This window comes from Chionomys nivalis, chromosome 3 (genome assembly GCF_950005125.1).
Source record: "Chionomys nivalis chromosome 3, mChiNiv1.1, whole genome shotgun sequence".
NCBI classification, from domain to species: domain Eukaryota; kingdom Metazoa; phylum Chordata; class Mammalia; order Rodentia; family Cricetidae; genus Chionomys; species Chionomys nivalis.
The window spans coordinates 59,929,209-59,944,548 of record NC_080088.1 but is presented as its reverse complement, the minus strand read 5'-3'; the positions used below and the strand labels follow the sequence as shown (position 1 = coordinate 59,944,548).

Sequence of the window (15,340 nt, the reverse complement as noted above, 5' to 3'; positions counted from 1 at the left end):
CCGAAAGTGGCTCAAAGATTCAGATTATCAAAGTCACCCCTAGTGACATACTTCCTCCAGTAAGACCACACCCCCTAATCTGCCCAAACATCACCATCAACTGGAATCCAAATGTTCAAATGCCTGAGGTATTGGAACATTCAAACCAAGCCCACTTATTTTTTAAAAAGAAAAAAGAAAAAAAGCCTTTGGTGCTTTGGGACCAAACCAAACCATACCTAAAGTTCCACCTTTCCTTTATCTTTATAAAGTGACTAGATATATCACATGTCCTAAGCAGAGTGCTATGTTAGCATTCCTCTGGACATCTACTTGATGACATGGGTAGGCCTCCTCGGCATCTCTCTGGGTGGGAAGCAACTGTCTAACATGTTGCAGTTCATGCACTCGGTCTCCTCAGGCTCAAACTTAGCATCTGTGCAGTAGAGAGGAGTAGGAGAACTGAATCTCTGCCTTAAGGGAAGCAGAGATGTTCTGGATACAAAGAACTTAAAGCTATCTATGGCCAGCAGTTAAGCAGGCTGATCTCCTTGAGAGCCGCGTGCTGCATATAGATTGGATTAGGAGTCACATGATTCTCGCCCACCTTGAGTATTCCCCCAGTTATAGAGGTATATTATATAGCAGGCAGCTTCTCCACACTGCATGGATAAAAATCTATATAAAAGAGAAGTATATTGATCAATATCAGTCAGAAGGGCTGAAAGGGTGACTCCCTAGTGGAACCTTGGGTTCAGTCCCTAGCCCTACAAAAAGAAAGCCAGCAAACAAGCCAGACACTTGTGGCAGAGTCTCTACCCAAACCTAGTTTATAGACCAGAGCCAGCTGACATATTCAAGATCAAGTCTGGTTAATGGTCATACTAAGACTTGAATGCTCCTCCGCTTCCAAGAGTATCTCCTACCACAGCCCTCCTCAGCCACAGCTGGAACATCCTTCCCCATGCCTGTTGGAAGAACATCTTCTTAGATCATTCAACAATACCTTCGACTACACGCATCTTGAGTGGGATACCAAGGACTGCTTTGGGGAAATGGGAAAATGGAACAAACTGAATAACTGGGTCTTCTATCTCATAGGCCTGTCAATCTTCCAGCTTGGGTGTGGGGAGAGAGAGGAGAATGTACACGCGTGTGTGCATGCGCAGGTGTACTTGTGTATGTATGTAGAGGCTCGACGACAATCTCAGGTGTTCTTCAGGTACTATTCAGAACCTCTTAGAAGGACAGTTCTAATTCCCTCTGATTTAAAACTCACCTACTAGACTAGGATGGCTGGCCAGCAAGTCCCAGGGACCCACCTGTCTCCACCTCTCCGGTGGTGGGATTACAAGGGCACTCTATCATCCCTGCTTTTTTTGCATGGGTTCTGGGCTTTGAACTCGAGTCTTCATGTTTACAAAGCAAGCACTTGACTAACAGATCCATCTCCCCAAGCCTGGATCTGAGTTTTTACCACTTTTCCTGGCCAGTCTTGCTTCCTGGCCACAAGTTATCACTATCATTCTATTTCCAGTTTAGTTTCCTTCCTGCTGGGGAAATCCTCGCCCTTTGTCCTAGTGTTCCCCCCCCATCTCCTCTCATCTGCCTAGGGGTCCATCTGACACCCCCCCCGTTCACATCTCTCTCAGTCCCCCCCCCTTTCCTTTTCTCGCCTCTTTCCACCTCCTCCCTCCCTTTAGCTTCTCTTGGAGCAGTGGTTCCGAATTCTTATCTCCACCAAAACTGGGTGGCTTTTCGCTCTCTCCTGAAGGGGAGTTTGGCTGGGGTGGGGGAGCCATGAGAGCCCCAAATGCCATCTTTCATCTTCTTTCCTATTTTCAGCACATATTCTATTTATAATTCTGCCTCCCTCATAGCAGATTGACACAGCACTCTGTGTGGTTCCCAGAATAAATGCAATTCAAGAATGAGAGGCGAGTCCAGCTCTCGGGGCTCTCTGCAGCCAGGTGTTTGTTAGATTTCTTTCTGCCAGGCTTCAGTGAGCATCGCTGTGGTCGTCATGCCTACCTCCCGGGGTCCTGGAAACTCCTCTGTGCAAGGGTTTTCTTCCTGGCAGATTGCCTTTCCTATTCCTGTCTGGACCAAGCTTAAATTAAAAGATGGTTTTTATTCCTCAAGCATAGCTTGACTGCTCCATTCAAGGGCCTTATTTTGCTCTAATGTGTGTGGTATGCCTGTATGTTTATACACGTGTACATGCTTGTGAGTGCACCGGTGTGTGTGTGTGTGTGTGTGTGTGTGTATACATGGAGGCCAGAGACTGATGTTTGGTATCTTCCTCCATCACTCTCTACCTTTCATAGCAAAGCAGAGTCTCTTACCTGAGCTGGGAATTCAACAATTCGGCCAGTCTAAGTGGCCAGCTTGCTCTAGGGAGTGGGGCGGGGGGACTGTCTCCACCTCCAGCACTGGTGGTATTACAGACAGTATTTACAGGGGTGCTGGCATCTAAATTCCCGTTCTCACACTTGCACGACAAGTGTTTGACTCACTGATTCATTTCCCCAGCCCACATAAAAGGTTCACACCAAATATTTGTTGGGAGCCATGATAATTGCTTAGTCGGTGAAGTGCTAACCTTGTGAGAAAGAGAACCTCAATTCAGTCTCCCAGAGCCGACATTTTCAAAAGAAGAACGAAAACCAGTGAGGTGTGGTGGTGTGTGTTTGTAATCCCAGCATTGGAGAAGTAAAGTCAGGTTGATCCCTGGGGCTTAGTGGCCAGCTAACCTCCTCCATTCAGTAAGTTCTAGGCCAATGAGAGACCCTGTTTCAGAAAACCAGGACTGATGAACCTAAGAAGCAACACCAATTGTCCTCTGACCTGCATGTTTACCCACCCACATGTGCCTGTACAACTAGTACAGACATGCATAAAATTAATATTTGTTGAATTAACCAGTGAATATTCAATATTGGTATATTAAACATTAAGCCATGAACAGAGTAAGTGTGCACTATTGGGAATTGTAACTAATCAACAAAGTGAACCGTGTGTGCAAAGTCACATTTTTAAATTAAGAACCAAGTTGGCATGACACCCAAAATTTCTTATGCTTTTCTCATCAAATAATTTTACAATCTAAAGGAAGAAACAATGGTGCAGAATGCCTTCTACTTTAAAAAATATGCTGTACCTGAATGATTTTATTCATTCCACAACCTCTGCAGTGAGTATTAGCGTACCCGCTTCAGATGCATAAAACTGGGGCTTGCACAGGTGAACAACTACTCTTTTTAATATGAGCAATAAGGGGTAAAAATGGATCCAGCTGAACTTGTCTACTGTCAACGTTCATTTCAAAAGCCTGAAGGGGGCTTGAAGCTGTGAGCAGGGTCAGAGGCAGCACGTGACATTAATATCTGTTGTGCCCTTGACTGGTTTCTTCTCTGTGTGGCACAAAAAGGGTGATCAGACAATTATTTGTTGAATTGAACTACTATGTGAACTATCTTTTTACTGGGTGTTATGAATATAAAATGTCCCCTGTGGGTACAGGCAGAGGCATTTCATTTTTATTTTAATAAACAAAGCTTGCCTGAAGATCAGAAAAGTAAAATAGCCACATTGGCCAGCCTTACAGACCAGGCAGCAATGACACACACCTTTAATCCTAGTAGCCACACTCGCTTGCCATAGAAACCAGGCAGTGGTGGTACATGCCCTTAATCCCAGAATTAGACAGGATTATAAAATGGGAGGAGACAGCTCTGAGACGCAGTCTCCTTCTGAGGTTTCATGGAGGCAAGATCACCGTTTTCAGAGTGAGGTGAAGGTAAGAGCCAGTGCTTGACTGTTTTGCTTTTCTGGTCTTTATATTGAGCCCCAATATCTGTCTCTGTGTTATTAACCATACTTCAGGTATTTGTGTTAAATGTTTGGTCCCAGCACTGTTACAGAAGGTTCTAGAAACTGGGGATGGTAGGGCTTGGTTGGAGGAAATAAAAGGAGCTATGTCTTCAAAATACACAATCTTGTCTGGTCCTCTATTTCTCTTTGCTTCTGATCCATCATGAAGTCACAGACACACGCACACACAGACACACACACTCCCTGCTGTGATGTTCAGCCTTGCCAGATCCACGTTACCATGGCTCAGCTTACTCTTTAAAACCATGAACTAAGATAAACAATCCCCACCTAAGTTCTTCTGGCAGGCATTTTGTCACAGACACGCAAAGCCTAACACACCTGGTACTATTCTAACATCCAAGGCCCAAAGTCAACACTTTAGGGAAAAAGGAAAAAAAACAGTGTCAACCTGGGTTTCTGTAATATGATATGTGTAGTAGGAGCTGCCGGCCGCTTCCCACCTCCCAGCTTCCAGCCACCTGGCTAGCTTATGCCCCGAAATAACAACACACAAATTATATTCTTTTAAACACTGCCTGGCCCATTAGCTCTAGCCTCTTCTTGGCTAACTCTCACATCTTGATTAACCCATTTTTAATAATCTGTGTAGCACCACGGAATGGTGTCTTACTGGGAAAGATTCAGCATGTCTGACCTGGTGGCTGGCTCCTTCGCGTCTGCCAACCAAAGAGGAGAGACATGGCGTCTGCCTAACTTCTCTTCTTCCCAGCATTCTGTTCTGTCTACTCAAAAAACCAAGGCGGTTTCTTTATTAACCAATGAGAGTAACACATAGACAAATCATCATTTCCTCCATCAGATATGTTTGTCATTATGCCAACAATTATAAAATACAGGTTTTTATATTTTTAATGGAGGAAAGGCTCAAATTTGTGAAAGTAGTTAGGGCCCACAAAAAAATATAATGTGACTCTGGTCACTTAACCTGCATCAGTTTCATAGAGTCATCGTTTCCAAGCCTTTTCATGAAATCGTTGAGATGGATTATGAACCACAATGTCTGCATCTTCTTTCTGTTGCTGAGTAAACAGCAAGACATTAGGATCTGAACTCGCTGCAGAAAAGCAAGGCATCGGGTTTGTCGGAGGAAGGCTATCTGGTAGGAACACAGGAGCCAATGCCCCTGGTCTTCAAGAAAAGCAGACGTGACACAATACACAAGCCACAGAGGAGAACTAAGGGGAGCACCAGAGTCTGTGGACCAGGCCCCTGAGGAAGACAGAATGTTTTGTGCTCAGAGCCTGATGTTTTGAGATGAGCCAGACTCGGGGGGGCTGCAGAAGCAGGCATCAGGAACATCTCGTCTGCATTTGGAGCAAGAGCGAGGAGAGAATGTTTGCAGAAACTGCCTGTTCAGTAGCATCCTCTCCATGGCAATGTGAGTTGTTCCTTTGAGTGCTCTCTGGTGCGTAGCTTTAATTGTATCTTTGCTTTTATGTGGAGAATAGAGTCGTGTTCCCAGGAGGATGGCTGGGAACACCCACTACCAGTGTAGAATACAAATCGAGGCCTGCAGAAACCACTGAGCAGGCACAGGAAGAGATGAGCAAAGACAAAATCTCCAAAGATCTGGAGTTCAGACATGGAACAGTCTCTCTCCCTCTTATTTTATAGAGGATAAACAGGCGTGACATCGTTACTAGAGGGATGAGAAATTGCTTTGGGTGGAGAGTTTGTATGTTGGTCCCCAAAATGCTCTCTTTCCCCGACTCCCGAGCTTCTCCAGTTCCACTAATACCACTGTTGACATAAGAACCTGATTCTTTTATCCAAATTAACAGACACTTCTACATGAGGAAGACCATGCTGTATTGGCAATTTTGTAAGCTGCCCTTTTCAGTGCCTGTTTCAGCTTCTAAGCCTTTGAGGGGGAGGCATTGCAGTAGAATACAGGCATTTTCCAGTTGAGGAAGCGTCAGACAAGAGCTCCAGCAATTGGCACTTGGACTGGCTCCCAGGAGTGGGGATTGTCCCATCCTGTCTGGGCTATTCTTCACCTGTGAAGCAGAAGACTGCAGCTGGTTCCGGGAGGCAGGACTAAGAGGTGGAGAGGTGAGGATTTTCTTAAATCTCTTAACTTTTTGTATAAACTGCACAACAAACCAATATCACATTCATCTTCATAAAAACGATTTTAAATGTTTCTTTCTGCTACTGCATCTCTGTCAGTTGCAAGGAAAGAACAAGGCGCCCTGCGTGAGAAAGAGAGCAATCCCCATGGAATACCATGTGTGTGTGACCCCAGGACAGGTTACAAAGCAGCCCACACCTGGGATAGTCTCAGAGAACGAATATTCATTCATCTTGTTTGAGAACATAACCGCCCATTTCAGAAGACACTGAGAACAGAGTGGAGCCGAGTCTTTCTGAATCGTCCAAAGAGGCTTCAGACGCCTTTTCTTTCCACGCTTTCATTTCGAGACCTGGCCCGTTCATTCGGCACAGGAGAACCAGTGCTTAAAGGGGGTCACAGAAATGTGTTTATACATCATACTTATTTGTCTTTATGCCAGCACCATAGTAAAAGATGAGTTTCCATATTTTTAATGGAAGGGAGAGCCACAAGGACAAAAGTGCCTGGAACCCACAACAACCATAATGTGGCTGATCACTTAGCCTGTTGGCAGCTTCAGAGTTTGCAAGTTCTGTAAATTCACTCAGGTGGATGGAGCGGCCACATGCCTCCAATCCGTTTCCTCCCTCCCTCATCACTTGGGCACACAAAAGACCTGAGTGGGATTTTTTTTTTTGCCATGAAAATAACCAAAATCAGGGTTGCACTCTGACCTCCACAGCACAAGTAGACAAATGGGGCTGTATTTAGCAACAGTTAGAAAGAATTGCTGTTTTCATTACCCCTGCAAATAGCCATCACCGCGTCAGACGGGCAGGAAGCAGTATCTCCAGACAGTGGCTTGGCATGTACCCATTCTCCTAGGAATGATTTCTCTCTTGTTCCATAGGAGACTCTGTGAAGTGCAAATGTCCCCTTTCAAAATTCCAGTCCTTCTTTTCAAATTAGAGTTATAAATAAGTAAATACAATCTGCAAACCATTTGATTACATCCCTGCACTTTCCCAAGATTCCCCAAGGAGGCACTTACGCCAATTTTACTTCATTAAATATTTAAATAAAAACTCACTGAAGTGAATCATGGGACAAAGAAGCATTTATTAAGTATGCGCTTGGGCACAGCGCGGCACTGGGCTTCGGACATGGGTGAGCAGAACACTTGCTCCCTGCAGGCCGGCAGTAGGCAGGTGTGGCAGAGTCCTAGAGGAAGGCAATACTGGAGTCAAGGGAGGAAGACCATCCAGAAACCATCCATCCTAATGAGAATTCCTTATGCAGCAGTAATGAACAGACAGAACTCCTGGCACCAGACCTTAAGCGGAACCAAGCGTCTGAACAGCAAAATTCACATCACAGGGTCCGGAATTTGCTCAGTCATGAACCACCAAAGAAAGGCCTCTGAGTTCAGGTCCCATTAAAAAAAAAATGCTGGTACAAAGGAACTAATTTAAACTCACTTTGCTTAGGAAATTCATAATTTTCAAGGGTAAACATTTGCTGAACATGGAACTATGCCAAGAGAATGTAGAAATACAGAAAATAGTAGACATAAATAGATCACCACACTGTACAACATACACACTGAATGGCAAAGGAGTAATCCCAACAGCCAGCTCTGAATTAGGAGCCAGGAGGAGAGAGAATTCTCCCGTGTCACTGAGGATCAAGAAAGAAGCATATGGTACTCTCAAGAAAGTTTAGCTGGACTGGAGAGATGGCTCAGTAGTTAAGAGCACTGGTTGCTTTTCCAGAGGTCCCAGCTTCAGTTCCCAGCACTCACTTGGCATGAGGCAGGGGTTACAATTACCTTTAGCTCCAGTTCTAGAGGATCCAGTGCCTTCTTCTGGCCCCTGTGGGCACCAAGTACACATATAGTACACCAACACACACCCAGACCAAACATTTATACACATACAAATAAAGTAAACATTTAAAAACCTTTTTAAAGGAAAGTTTAGCTAAGAAAATCTTTACTGAGGACTGGCAGAGTTTACAAACTGATCACAGTGATAAACCTAAGGACCAGAAGTAGGAAATTGTTACTATTCCTAGACCTGAGAGGGCAAACAATAAGAAAAACCAGTGAACTATAACCCCAGAGGAAACCGTGTTTCTGGGGACCAATAAGGATTGCATGTCAAGCCAGATACGGTGGCTTTTGCCTTTAATCCCAACACTCAGGAGGCAGAGGCAGGTAAATCCCTGAATTCAAAGCTAGCCTGGTCTACAGAGTGAGTTCTAGGACAGCCAGGGCTACCCAGAGAAACCCTGTCTCAAAAACAAAACAGAATGAAACAAAAAAAAGCAATGAGAATTGCATGTTGCTTGGAGTGGAGAACCTTACCTGTAAACCCAACACCCCAGAGACGGAGACTGGAGAATCATGAGTGTGAAGCCAGCCCAGTCTGCATGGTAAAAGCCATCTGAAAGTAAATGAATACATAAGCAAAGGTAGGTAAACGGTGGGTGAAAAGAGGTGTTAGATAGGAGCAGACACTGGACATCCAAAGCAGGAGATTCAGCTTTAGAGTTGGGGAACGATACCTACTATTTCTTCCCATTGGCCAAACCCACCAGATACCCAGAGAAACCCACCAAACCCATCATAGACCATAAGCTGCAATCCTGATACACAGGCTAAGACAGAGAGGGCTCAAGAGTGGGCTTAAAGGAACCACGAAGACCAGTTCAAAATACAGCATGGCGATCTCGCTACGTATGGGCTTTAAGAGAATAGAAAGATGTACTGGCATGAAAAGGAAAAGGAAAATGATCTTGGGCAGTGGTAGCTTTTACAAATATAGGAAATTGGACTTTTTTATAAAGAGAGGGTCAAGTGTGTGCAGAATACATTTCCTTGAGGAGAATTGGGCTGTTGCATCAAGAGGTGTGGAGGAAGGGCCGTAGACTATGGTTTCTCCATCTTGCCACAGCTAGTATGTCTTTGTTTGGAGGGCTAACCTGTGCTGTGTAGGATGGCTATCACCATGCCTGGCCTCTGCTCACCATTTGCTGATAACAGCTCACAGCCAGTTGTGATAAGCAGAGATGTAATCATACATCACCCCAAGGGACACAAACTGCCCTCAGCTGAGAACCACTAGGAACGGGAAAGGACCACCGTGAGAAACCCGCTGCACTTGACGAGAAATGTGAGTGCGGACATTAAAATCAAATGTTAAAGTTAAAGGCTTAGATCAGTGTACAGCACAGGGACCCACTGGAAAAGGATGATGATCCAGACTCCGTTACGGAAAGGGAACGTTGTCGGGTTGACGGTTTAGTATGTCATGAGGTAACAGGGTGAATGCATCACCGCCGGCACACTGGAATTATCTGGAGCTGACCTGAGGAAAGAGTGTGCATCTTCCGTGGCCTTGGGAATCTGAGACACCGGACACAGGACTGAGATTTGAAGATGGAGGTGAGACCAAGGGACAGCTTTGAATAATCTATACAGAGACAGCTAGCAAAGCCTCTCTCCACATGAAGAAAGAAGAGTTCTTGCAGAGGAAGGGAGAGAATACTGGAGACATTTCACTTTATTTTATTCATTCTTTTCTTTTCCTGGGATGGGGGAGGGAGTGTTGTGCATATTTAGAAGATGAATAATGTGGATAGGAATAGAAAGTCTGGAGGCAGGAAAAGCAAGCAGTCTTCTGAGGGATGGTAGTGGCTGATGTCCAGTTCCTGCCCCACTTGCTAAGCCATATGCCCAGGGGCCATGTCTGCCTTGGGACCACCTTGTCCCATGTAAGTAAAGGTGTCATATAGAGAGTCAAATCTTCAGAGAGTCGAATCAACTGCAAAAAAGAAGCACCACAAAGAGCCACATCCACATCCTGCATTCCACTGTGGTAGTTAGCAACGCGCATGTTCACACCCATGCACGCACGCACACACGTTTCTACTCCTTGAGCAAATCCTGATTAGGTGGCTATTTTCACCTATGAGAGCCACTCTGCTTTTCCTAAACAGTTCTAGGGATCTCAGGAAAAGGATGCCCAAGGAGAAATGAAGGGGAAAGGTGACCCAGGCCCACTCATGATAGCTGTGTTTGTTATCTTGAGGGTCCTGATTCTCTGGAGAAAGATGATGGATCTCTCCTTGTCACACTACCAAGAGGTATGCTATGACAGGCAGAATTCTAAGGCCCTGCCACGGTTCCACCTGCTGCGGTGCATGCTCAACCACATGGTCCTCCATTTGAGTGTGGTGGCATCTGGGAATTCAATGGAACATCGCTCCTATGATAAAGTTTATGTGCCAGAAGGGAATTTGCAAATGTGACTACGGTCCCTAATCAGTTGACTCTGAGTTGTTCAAAAGAAGGGTCATTCCAGTTGGTCCGACTTAACCATGTGAGCCTTTTAAAAAGGCAAGAAGGAATAGGAGATGCCTCTGTCAGGCTGGAAAACAATGACAACAGCCAGGCTGTGACTTCAGTGAGAGGAGCATGTCACTAAGCTCTGATCGTGGCTTCTAAGAGGACTCTCTCGTCAATAGCTGGCAAGAAAACTGGTCCAAAACCACAAGAAATAGAATTCTACCAATCGTCATCGAACAAGAAGAGGACCTAGAGCCTCAAATCAAGATCACAGACCCCTTAGACGTGGATGGTAGCCTAGACTCACTTTATAGAAGATCAGTAGCTTTTCCCTAGACTCCTGCACCTTAGGAACTGAGCTGATAAATCTGTGTTGTTTTAAACTAGGTTTGCCAAAGAACATGAATGTGCCTTAACTTGTACTAACACACACAGGGTACATCAACTCCAGGGAGTTGGATGAATGCGCTCCACAGCCAAAACCAGAAGTGGGCTGGACCTGAGCTAAGTTCCTGACTGTAATACAGCCATTGCCAGCTCCATCTCAGCCTCCCTGTAACCCAAGCAGCAGGTAGCACAATCCCTCTCATGGCTTCCTATATAACAGTACATGCAGAACCAGGAGAAAGTGAGCTATGGGTGAACCATGCAGAAGGGGAGACCTTTCTGAGCTCATGGCCACCATGGGTGGTTGGTAGTTAAGATACAGCCGTGATGGTAGTGGCACAGAAACCAGTGATCATTTCTGGGACAGGTAAAGCTTTAGTTCAGAAGACCTGTTACTGAGACCAGCTGGACAAACATTGGACTATCATTTTCTAGGACATCCTCTTGGAAGGAAAGAAGAAGGAAGAAAATAGTGGCAGAAGGGAAGAGGGAGAGCTTCATTAAGTCACTGACTAGTAACAATGACTGCTCTGCGTTCAGTCTTATTCTAGGGCCCCCAAATGCAACATGAATAAAACAAAGCTAAAAGGTCCCACACATTCCTGTAGGAGAATACAGAAAGTTAAGGAAGTGAATTTTTGAAAACATCTAACATTTGGTGAGAGTAAAGCAAGGGAGAACTTGAAAAGGATGCTGCATTCCCCTTTAAGTAGAGGCATCAGAGATGTCCCTTCCGAAGGTAACTTTTGGATACAAGCTTGAGGAGCTAGCCATGTGGAACTCTGAAGAAGTTTCAGTCCCAGCAAAGGTGAGGCAATGGCTTTCCACGGCAGGGGTGGATCTGGTCTTTCTGAGAAACAGCCTGACCAGGGTGGCCGGAGGGAAGAGAGCAGGGTGGGTTTGGGGAGTCTAAGGCCTGTGGATCCCTTTGGCTTTTACTCTGGTAAAGTAGGAGACACTGGAGGATCTGAGGAGGCGGTGACACTAGCAATCTTCAGTGTCCAAAGGATGGTACCGGGAGCCACAGAAGAGCAACAAGAGAAACAGGGCAGTAAGTGGACTATGAAGACATTGCAGTAGCACAGATGAGGGCGGCTTGCTCCAACGAGGGCACTGGAGGTGGCGTTTTCAGGTGCTGGGTGACTTGTGCAAAACAGATCCAAGAGAATTTGCTCAGATTGAATATAAGCTGTGAAAGAATAGCATTCAGAAGCAAAGTCACAGCCTCGAACCTGAACCACTAAAGGGGCAACACTTGCCATTGCTGGTGTGGAAAAGATTGAAGGAGCAGCTTACAAAGGAATGTGGGTTCAGACCTGTTAAGTCGGGGAAGAGGAGCAGGCATGGGGCAGCTCAGGAAGACAGCTGAATGCTCTGAGAAGAAGTTTAAGGAAGGACTTGGGATGGAGCTCTAAATTTGGCATCTAAAACATGAGACTGGGGGTAGTGAGTGCAGGTAAAGAAATCCAAAAATCAGCCTCAGATTAAGGCACCAGGATGAGGTGAAGAAGCCGCCATCAGGGGAGGAAATTTTAAGCAGGGTGTGTCCTGGAAGCCCAATAGAAAAATCTCAAGGATCAGAGAGTGAGCCACAGGGTCAATGACAGGGAGCCAAGGGTCAGAGACGATCTCCATGTAACAGGAGGCCCAGCAGGTGCGGTTTTGGTGCAGTGATGGAAATGAAACCCTAATTCCAAGTAAACGCAAAAGAGACGAAGGGAGAGCAGCCTAGAACAATTTCGCAATACAGAGGGGCAGAGAAATGGACTGGGGATGGTGGGGAACAGAGCAGGAAAAATTAGACCGTGTTTGCAGACTGATGAGGATGATCTAGCAGAAGGAAAGATAATACCGTAGTAAGAAAGGTCCAGTCAGCTCGCAGGGCCACAGGATAGCAGAGAGGCAGGGTGTAACCTATTGGACTGACTTACTTTAAAGGTTTTAATACGCGACACATCTAAAAGTTGGTGTGAATTCTGAAATATCAGGAACACCCACGAACCCACCACCCACTCCAAGGCTAGCCCAGGAATCCCATTTCCTGTTCCACACCCACCTTTCAGAGAAAAACAACATCTCTGAGTGTTACCATCACTGGTCCTTGTGGTGTTCTCTGTGCCAGATTCTGTTTCATGTATTGATTGACCAAGCTGCCTCTCAACCTTGCCTCCTACAGACAGACATCTGTCTGCTCCAGACAGCCCTGTGAGATTCCTCTCTTCTATTTCATCCGGCACACTAAAATTCAGTTTTTAGCATATTCCATGACCAGGTGGCTATCGCTCTGTCTGAGACGCCCCTTCTGCATGAACCTCCTTACTCACTCCTGTCTAATCATTCATGCTGAAGGAAAAGGCCAGCACATCTTCACACACGCACACACACAACAGACCCCAGTGGCCAGAGCCCAGGAGACGTCAAATAGGCTTCCCAACCTCTTTTCTTTTTTTTTCTCCTGGACTACGTGCTGCCAGTCAGAGCCTATGCCAGCAACTGAATGTCCCTCCACCAAGGCCTTGGGAAGGCAGTAGATAGCCAGTGATTAATTTCTTTCATCCCTAGATCTTGCCTGTGGGCAATTAGCTCCCCAGATCATCCAGGTGTGCAGGCACCTGCAGGATTTTGACAAATAACAGTAGGGACAGGCCCTCTGCGAACGGATGGCGGCGGGCTCTGAGAAGCCCTCTGCATACATAAACCAAAACCCCACCTACTCACTGAGGCTTGAAATTGCTTTAAGGAGACAACGGCTTTCATCTCACAACTACAGAAACCTTTGAAGGCCCTGGGTGAAGGAACTCATTGATTCTGGCTGATGAACACTACTGCGCAAAACGGGCTGGGAGACTGCACGGTTGTGACCAGACCCTTGGAAATGGATGTGAAGGGACAAAGGGGGTAGCAGACCATGGTGGGTCTTTTTTGCTTGCCTCTAAAAAAATAATAATAATAATAATCACTTTCAAATCAAAAGACCCAGGGTGGGGTTTGGGGTTAGCGGTTACTGCCAGGGAGCTAACCATAAACAAGTTACCCCAAACTTTAAGCCTGATGCTATCCCCTATAGTGAAGGAACCCGGAGACGTCATTGCCTTGTGTATGTAAAAGCACCCATCACATATAACCACACTCTGCAGGAAGAATACACATTCCTTTTTGCTCTGTGCCCCCAAACATTTCAGCCTCTGTTCTTATACACCCTAGCTCCACCCCCTTTCTTAGCATAATAGAGGTCAGGAGGGAGGATTCTGGAGCTAGCTTCGACCTGTCTCTAGCTAATCCTCATCTTGGTCTAGTTGCTGAATGCCCTAGTGGTCTCATCTGAGAATGTGGAGGTAAAAGTGTCCGAATGGACGAACTGAGTTAATACCTGAATTGCATCCACAGTATGCCGTGGCATGAACAAATGTGCTGCGGTGTTGGCTGCGATCCCCAAGGGTCTCCCTCACCTGCAACTTTCTCTTCTTAGAGCACTCAAGCCTAGGGCCCACCGCTTCAGTCTGCCCAGGGTTCCTAATTCCCTCCTGTCCCATGGGCCCATGGGCTCTCCACCACCACCACCCCTCCCCAGGCCTTATCATCCTCCCTCCCGCAAACGCAAACTCGGCGCTGGAGAGTCTATGACGTCACATAATGTTCCTGCTCGCTGGTGGGCAGGCAGTAGGGTTGCCCAGCAAGGCACTACGCTAATAAAGCCCTGAGTGGTGCTTGCGTCCCTCGTGGTCCCGCCCTTTCGGAGTAGCTCTTGCCGCTCTTCCACCGCCAAAGGTCCTAGGCGCTCCCCACATCTTTCGCCTGATAGCAGGCGCTAGGAGTCACCTGAAGCGGGATAGCCCCTTTGGGAGCCAACCTGAGGTAGGGGGAGTGGAAGGAGGAGGGGGAGTGGGAGGAGTGGGACGAGGAGGGGGAATGGAAGGAGGAGGGGAGGGGCCATGGCCATGGCCACCGCTGCAGGGGACCCACCTGAATTCCCAACTCTTCCTTGCCCACAGAACAGGGAAAGGGCGCGCAGAAATCTTTAAGTGGAGGAGTATTGCTTTCTGGCCAAATTGTGTGTGTGGTGTGTGTGTGTGTGTGTGTGTGTGTGTACCCAGAACTACTATTATATTCTTTAATACTGTGGCTTGAAAACACAGTGGAATCTGATTAGCCCCCACTGCTTTTCCATTTGTAACACGGATATAGAACACATTTGGAAAGACAGTTGTGGGGACTGACGAGCGTGACTGACACACTATAAACTGGTACGACTAGTTCTTTCACCAATATCTACTGGACTCTGAGTTCCAGGCATTAGGCCAGCACTAGGATTCTATAGTGAGCAAAATGCTGGCCAAGCCAGCCCTGGGCTTTACAACGTATAAAGAAGTGTGTTAATCCAAGAATCACACAAATCATGTCAACTTTAAGCTAAGTGTCACTGAAAAGGTGTCGTGGGACTGTCTTGGAGGTCAGGGAAGAATTAAACTGAGCTCTAAGGGAAGAATTAGCCTGTGTGAAGAAGGAAGCACATTCGGGGCCGAAGTCACTGTGTGTCCCAAGCCCACCACTCCCTATCTCAAATAAGAGCAAGGATGCACAGTGGCTTGGTCCTGTGTCCCAAGAACTGTTCATAGAAAACAACTCAGATTCCGGTGTGTGGAGCCTTTCATTCCTGTAACTGAACAACTTAATGT

General features: G+C 46.3%; 1 protein-coding gene across 1 annotated transcript in view; it reads left to right on the top strand.

The window, feature by feature from the left end:
* Positions 1-14,484: 14,484 nt before the first annotated feature.
* Ropn1 (rhophilin associated tail protein 1) overlaps positions 14,485-15,340 on the top strand; it is a 29,949-nt gene continuing 29,093 nt past the window's right edge. The window contains exon 1 of the mRNA XM_057765979.1: positions 14,485-14,519. The gene's annotated coding sequence lies outside the window, so the exon portion shown is untranslated. The remainder of the gene's footprint in view (positions 14,520-15,340) is intronic.